General features: G+C 36.6%; 1 pseudogene; it reads left to right on the top strand.

The window, feature by feature from the left end:
• Positions 1-3,029: 3,029 nt before the first annotated feature.
• LOC149152135 (ABC transporter C family member 8 pseudogene) lies at positions 3,030-7,425 on the top strand (annotated as a pseudogene).
• Positions 7,426-8,198: the final 773 nt, after the last annotated feature.

Below are 8,198 nucleotides of genomic sequence, written 5' to 3'. Positions count from 1 at the left end.
ATTTATTTGAACATATTTTGTTCCCATATAAAATATTAAGCATTCGTTGAAATTGTGGGTTTCTTGACTTTTGACCAATAACTATTTGTTTTGCTAGGATGTTGATGATTTAGTGCCTTTCTTCTGGGGCACTGCAGCTGATGATTACCGTGTACTATCTGATGAGCCAAATGTCCTGAAAGAAGGATGTGGAAAATCTTTTGCTCCATTTGTTATAGACATTTTTGTGCCTTACAGCTATAAGCATGAAATGTCCATAAATCAAGGGATCCTAAGTCCCTAAAGATGTTGTTACAGCTCCTAAAGGAACAAGGTCAACCAATGACAGCTTCTCCCAGAAGTTCTCCACCAAAAACCACTCAGAACTAGTCAAATCAGGATCAATTCAGAAGCTCCACTAGCTACCTGCGTTGCAAAGCACCCAAATACACTGGCTAGGTGTGTTGCAATGCAGTTGAATGCACTACCCAGGTGCGTTGAGCGGGAAATGACAAGTGGCAGAGTCATTCAACGAGGTGGAAAGACCATGGAAGCTTCCAGAATCTTCTCCAATGACACTTGCCTCACTGAATTCGACCAAGTGATGAGTAAGAGGCTCTCAGTCTCCAAGTGGAAGCAATAACTGACAGGGAGAAGCAACAAGTCAAAACATAAGTTGATTCATCCTCTCTGCTTACATCTATATATGGATCCCTCATCCCAGAGATCGAGAGGCTGGAATTTTTTACTTTGCAGAGAATTGTTGTTGGTTTGAGATTGAGATTAGTACATTGGGTGATTTATGCTTTGTTGGAGGAGAGGAAGGGATTCCTTTGCTGGGAGGTAGATGCTGGATCAGGACTCACTTGGTTGTATCTCCTCTTCGAATTTCTTATCATATCAATAAAATTATTTGAGTTTCTTCTACATGCTGTGTATCAATGTTGTTTCGATAGATTTGCATGTTTAGCTTAATATGATCCTAAGCTTTTTATGAGTGCAAATCTATATCTTCGTGTAGTTTCTCTCTCTTGTGATCTTGCAGTAATTCGGTGAAGCTGGGCCGGTAAGGGAGCAGGGAGCTGGGAGATATTGAAGAAAGGAGCGATTGGATCAACAAACTAGCGAAAGACACAGGTTAGTTACATCCTTCCTCTTCATTTACATTTCATAAAGAAGAATACTCAAGTAGTTTTCCTTGTTTGTTGCTAAGGCACTATCACACCTTAGAGTGGGATAGGGGCGTTCTGAATAGATACTTTTCCCAACAACACCATTTCCCCGAGGTAATATAGGACTGCGAAATTAGAGCTTATCTATTTTTTAGCTATCTAGCACATGAAAGTGTAGCTGAATGTTGGCTATAGAGCCTCTAATGTAATATCGGTTGTTGCATTTGCCTTCGCAGGTTGTTACTTCTCTACATCAGGTGGATTGCAGAGCTTTGAACATCCTTAGAATAAGTTGATGCCAATGCCTCGTGTTGATAGTGCATTTGGCAATAGGAGGATCTCTTCCTCTCGCTGGGTAGAATCCTCTCATGGCAAGCTCATCACTATTCCCTGATGAATATTTTTATCCAAATGTATGATCTTTAAATTGAGGAAACCAAGAAGAACGGTTTACATAATCTAGACATTTAAGATGTTTAAATACACCAACTGAATCGTGCCTGCAATTTGCCCTGTATTCCTCTTGAAGAAGTTACACTCTAAGATCTCCAAAAGATTTCAACTTTGGGGTGCGGGAGCAGTGGCAATGTCTACAATAGTCCCATGCTTCTATGAAGATTGACATTTTTTTTTCAAATGGTTGCAGATATGTATCACATGGAAAGAAGATTTTGCAGCCCCATCAACTGTTAGATGGATTAGCAGAGGTAATAGGCCAGAATGATAAACGTCAAAACCTCCATTTTTTTTGGCTATTTGGAAATGTGCTGAAGTCAACTTCTGCAAATTCCGGAGCAGTTGATTTCAAAATCAATTTTGTAATTTGTTTTATATCACTGTGTACCTAAGTAAGTATCATTATTTAAAAGATATGTAACATCTTCCATCGAATCTGTGAGTGCGTTCAACAATTTTGGTGAATACAAGGTCTACTCCAGGACTCCATGTACTCTTCCTGTTTGCTAAAATTTCAAAAATGTGCAATGTTTATAATATCTAGTCTTCTTTTGCATCTTGGATATCACTGCAGAAGCTCTTACATGCTTTTTTTGTGTTAGCTATTTCGTTAAAGCTAAATCTCAAGAAACCACCAACCATTGTTGCCATTACCTGGTGGGCCATCGAATTTGTTTTAGGATCACTATTAGCCCTTTCCTCTATAGCAAAAGTTTTCTCAACTGAAACATTCTCAGCTAAAACAATCCTAGATATTACTACATGGGTAAACTGTTTTCTTCTACTTTGTCATTCTATCAAAGCTGTTAGATGCCATACCTTCATCAACACTAAGGATTTATCAGATCCCATGTTAAAGGAAACTGCAGAAGAAGAGATCCAAGTTACTCCATTGAGTAAAGCAGGGTTTTTGAGCCATCTGGATTTCAAATGGTTGGATCCTTTACTATGTCTAGGCTATTCAAAAACGTTGGAACTCAAAAATATACCACATTTACCCTCTAAAGATGAAGCATTCACAACTCAAAAGGCATTTGCAGAAGCATGGGATGTTCAGAAAAACCAAGACCCATTAAACAAACAGAAAATATTCAAAGCATTATCAAAATGCTACTGGAAAGATATGGTAGTCATGGGAGTATTTGCATTTATGATCAGCAGCAACAATTTTTGGACCTCTGTTTATTCGGTCCTTTGTACAGTTAACAGGTAGAGAACAGTCTTTCCAAAATGAAAAAATTATTCTTGTTGGAGTTTTATTTGCAGTTAAGCTCATAGATTCCTTCTCTCGAAGGCATTGGTACTTCAATTCCAGACGCACATGTATGCGAATGCATTCGGCCTTGATGGCAGCTGTATATCAGAAACAACTTCGGCTGTCTAGTCTAGGAAGACGAAGACATGCCACTGGTGAGATTGTAAATGCGTTCGGCCTTGATGGCAACTGTATATCAGAAACAACTTCAGCTGTCTAGTCTAGGAAGACGAAGACATGCCACTGGTGAGATTGTAAACTACATAGCTGTAGATGCATATCGTTTTGGAGAGTTTTCGTGGTGGCTGCATTGGTGTTGGACCGTCCCTTTGCAAATATGTGTAACAATTGGCATCCTTTTTGCCACAGTTGGATGGGCAGCTATTCCAGGTTTTCTCATCATCATTTTTACTCTCATTCTAAACAAACCTCTGGCCAAAACCCTCCAGAAGTGCCAAGCTGAGTTCATGACTGCACAGGATGAAAGACTGAGACTAACATCTGAAATTCTTAATAGTATGAAAATAATCAAACTACAAGAATGGGAAGAAAAATGTAAAGAGCTGATAGAAAATCTCCGAGCTATGGAGTTCAAATGGTTGTCTTCAGCACATTTTAATAGAACATATCGTACCATACTCTACTGGATGTCACCCATCATTACTGCATCTATAGTTTTTGTCGGGTGTGCTATCATAGGGGATCCACCGTTAACTGCCACAACCATATTTACAGTGCTTGCAACATCCAGTGAGAATGCTACCTGAAGTTTTGGTTATATTAATTTAGGTTAAAGTCTCCTTAGATCGTTTGGACAAGTTCTTACAAGATGATGAGCTGAGACCAAATTCTGTTGTGAGGAAAGCACTTGCCGGATCCTAGTATACCATCGAAATTCAACAAGCCATACTCAGCTGGGAGCCAGAATCTTCATTGACAAAGCCAACATTGAAGGGAATAAATCTGCACATTAAAGCTGGAGAAAAGGTAGCAATTTGTGGCTCAGTGGGATCAGGGAAATCTGCTCTGCTATATACAATTCTTGGAGAAATCCCAAAAATTTCAGGAGATGTAAGTTGAACTTTAACTACTCTTCTTGAGCAGAAGTAACCATTTCATAGTTCAACAAGATTGTAGATGCAACTTTTTTTCTTTCTATATGCATAAATTCTTCCATAAACTTTTTGCTTGGACTATGTGCAGGTTGAAGTATATGGCAATGTTGCCTATGTGGCACAAACAGCTTGGATTCAGAGTAGTGCTGTCAGAGATAACATACTCTATGGGAAACCAATGGAGAAAATTCAATACAAGAAGGGAATAAAATCCCTTCAGTGCAATCGATGCTCATACAACTTCAACTCTAAGAAATAAGGAGGAGACATTACATAAGAGAGACTCCAAGACTTGCTAATATTGCTTGTCATAGTATGAAAAGTTTGGTTTACCTCTGTATTAGATCTGTAAAGATATTAGAATGAGATGCAGACATATTAACGTGAAAATTTCTGTGCATATTAGATATAAAAGATTTGAGTTTTTGGTTATCAAAGCTATAGATTGAGAACTACATGGATTGCTTGATAGGATGGCTGGTTCGATTTGTATATCAGGATTGTTAGCTTCTTTGTGGTGGTAGTGTGAGATCAATTGGGAATTGCTACTCGTTTCATACTTCAAGAGGGAAATGAATTTCCCAATGATGGTGGTGATCAAGGAACTCGACAAAAGCACAAAGAATAGCATAGTTGATTGAATAAAAAAATCAATTGTGTAAATACAAAAAACACACAAAGTGATGTCTTCTTGAATATTGATCAATATGAATGATTTTCCTTTCACAGTTCTTGTGTTTTGATTCTTTATGAATAGCAATTGATTCATTCAACTAAAATTGGTATTGTTGATTTTGATGGCACTTCTGTTCTCCAGCTTGATGATTGGGTGTTGTGCCGAATTTACAAGAAAAATGGTCATTCTCAGAGAGTACAAGCGGTAGAACGAGATGAAACTCTGTCTTTTGCCTATATGAACCATACCATCACAAAAAATTGTGTATATATCATTTCACCATAGACACTGTAAACAGTTTTTAGAGTGATAACTGCATCCTCAAGGTATTCTCTTGCTCCTTTTATTTCTTCCCTCTTGAATTGAAATTTTGTGGAACTTAGTTGAACCCAAAAATCATCCTAAAGTTATATAGGTCAAAAAATTTCCTTAAGTCACAGTGCAGCTTCAAATTTAAACATAAATACATATAAATAGAAGGTAAAGTCTCAATATTCGATTATATGAGCAGATTACATAGCTTATTCAGCTAACATGAGACCAGAATTGAATACATTAGTCAAATATCTTTCCAACTCCATTAACTACACCACAGTTCACATCGATTGACTGATGACTTGATCTCCACAGTTATTTGCTTACTGTCCAACAAGGAGACCAACATGTTAATCATCTGGATTCTACAGCTAGGAGTGTGACTTGATAAATAATGAGAAACGTACATATTGCAGCAATACAAAATGTGCACACAAAGATACTTAACTAATTCTTTATTCACAGGTACCTCTATTTATACACAAACACAGTAGTGGAGTCCTGCTGAGAGATTACAGCTTCAACAGCAACTAACCTCCCTATTTTAACTCATTAACCTATAGCTAATCATCCTTAACAGCACTTATACATGAGCTGTTTGTACTCTAAAACAGAATCCCTAAATAGCCTATTACATTTATGTATTGGAGAGTTATTCTCTAACATGATCAGCAACCAGAGCATAACAGAGTTTATTTATTGCTCTAGTACAAACGAAGTTGAAATGAACTCTTTGAATTGTTCAAAACAACATTTTTGGAAATAATGTTTCCTGACTTGTTCTGAAATTGTACCCATGTTTTCTAGATAAGCTGCATTGTCTTCACTTTGGACAATGTTTCATACCATAAACTTGCAGTCCTGTCTCCAAGACTATATGACATAATGATTTTGAGACTTGCTTCAAGGTTTAACGAGTAAATATATAAACATTTCCATTATAATTTTATCGGGATAATTCATTTAAACAGGTTGGCTAATAGTATCAAAGATGAGGTTAGCTAATTGTTAACACTATTCAATACTGAAGTAAAATTAAGAAAGCATGGTAAGCTCAAGTAGAACTGCAAGATTATTGTGAAAGCCACCATAACTCCTTCCTTTCAGAATAGAATTTGAATTAGTATTTGTGGGATTGCTTGAAAAATGGTTGCTAGCATCTTTGGTGGGTATTGCAGTCATCCATCACATTTTTTATAGTTACCTCTCTTTCCTCGAGGAAAGGAAAACAATGGATGATGTCTTATCATTTTCACTACATCCACTGAGTTCTTTTGACAGACTGAGTAGCAGAATGAAATGCCAATACAACACATACCAAAAAGACTAGTATTGTTGTCAAAGTATTAGGAGACAATGTCTATGGATCCAATTTGAAGCTTGAAGTAAGGGCATGACCATGCAGGATCACACAACATTCACATTTCATAGCTGAAATAATTTCTGCCTCATGTTATAATTCAGCTATTGAGTGGAAAGCCAAGAAATTGTTAAATGTCCTTTTATAGGCAAACGCCATAAATGAATTGCTGTTAATTTTTGAGTTAACATGTTCTTTTCTTAGGTCAGTTACTTCATTAATCCATTAGCTCATTAATAATTCCATTAATTCATTAGCAATCACATTAACCATTATCATATGACAGTAACTAATGAAAGAACATCAAAGTTCAAAGGCTTAAAGCCAGGGCAAAACCCCACAAGGTGGAAAACCCACAGATCTTTTCTTCTTGATAATATCAAATGTTCAGAGAGAGAGAAATCCATAAGTACAATGATACATTAGTCAAATTCAATAGATTGACTTGCCATAGATGATCCCAATCCACTGTCCAAAAGTCAAAGTCACATCATCTGCACATTAAAACTGGAGAAAAGGTAGCAATTTGTGGCTCAGTGGGATCAGGGAAATCTGTTCTAATATATACAATTCTTGGAGAAATCCCAAAAATTTCAGGAGATGTAAGTTGAACATTAACTACTCTTCTTGAGCAAAAGTAACAATTTCATAGTTCAACAAGATTGTAGATGCAACTTTTTTGCTTTCTATGTACATAAATTCTTCCATAAACTTTTTGATTGGATTACGTGCAGGTTGAAGTATATGGCAATGTTGCCTACGTGGCACAAACAGCTTGGATTTAGAGTGGTACTATCAGAGATAACATACTCTATGAGAAACCAATGGACAAAATTCAATACAAGAAGGAAATAAAATCTTGTGCCTTAGAAAAGGATATAAGGAGTTTTGCTCATGGAGATATGACAAAGATTGGGGAGAGAGGATTGAATATGAGTGGAGGACAAAAATAGAGGATTCAGTTGGCTAGAGCAGTATATAACGATGCTGACATTTATCTATTGGATGATCCCTTCAGTGCAGTCGATGCTCATACAACTTCAACTTTATCAAATAAGGAGGAGACATTACATAAGGGAGACTCCAAGACTTGCTAATATCGCTTGTCATAATATGAAAAATCTGGTTTACCTCTGTATCAGATCTGTAAAGATCTTAGAACGAGATCTAGACATATTAATGTGATAATTTCTATGCATATTGGATATAAAAGATTTGAGTTTTGGGTTATCAAAGCTATAGATTGAGAACTACATGGATTGCTTGATAGGATGGTTGGTTCGATTTGTATATCAGGATTGCTAGCTTCTTTGTGGTGGTAGTGTGAGATCAATTGGGAATTGCTACTCGTTTCATGCTTCAAGAGGGAAATGAATTTCCCAATGATGGTGGTGATGAAGGAACCCAGCAAAATCACAGAGAATAGAATAGTTGATTGAATAAAAAAATCAATTGTGTAAATACAAATAACACACCCTACAAAGTGATGTTTTCTTGAATATTGATCAATATGAATGATTTTCCTTTCACAGTTCTTGTCTTTTGATTCTTTATGAATTGGAATTGATTCATTCAACTAAAATTGGTATTGTTGATTTTGATGGCACTTCTGTTCTCCAGCTTGATGATTGGGTGCTGTGCCGAATTTAAAAGAAAAATGGTCATTCTCAGAGAGTACAAGCGGTAGAACGAGATGAAACTCTGTCTTTTGCCTATATGAACCATACCATCACAAAAAATTGTGTATATATCATTTCACCATAGAAACTGTAAACAGTTTTTAGAGTGATAACTGCATCCTCAAGGTATTCTCTTGCTCCTTTTATTTCTTCCCTCTTGCATTGGAATTTTGTGGAACTCAGTTGAACCC

The sequence above is a fragment of the Pinus tabuliformis genome, chromosome 9 (assembly GCF_031772625.1).
Source record: "Pinus tabuliformis cultivar Carrire ecotype Pingquan chromosome 9, CPIR1, whole genome shotgun sequence".
NCBI classification, from domain to species: Eukaryota; Viridiplantae; Streptophyta; class Pinopsida; order Pinales; family Pinaceae; genus Pinus; species Pinus tabuliformis.
The sequence above is the reverse complement of the archived record's forward strand: the minus strand, read 5'-3'. Positions and strand labels throughout refer to the sequence as shown.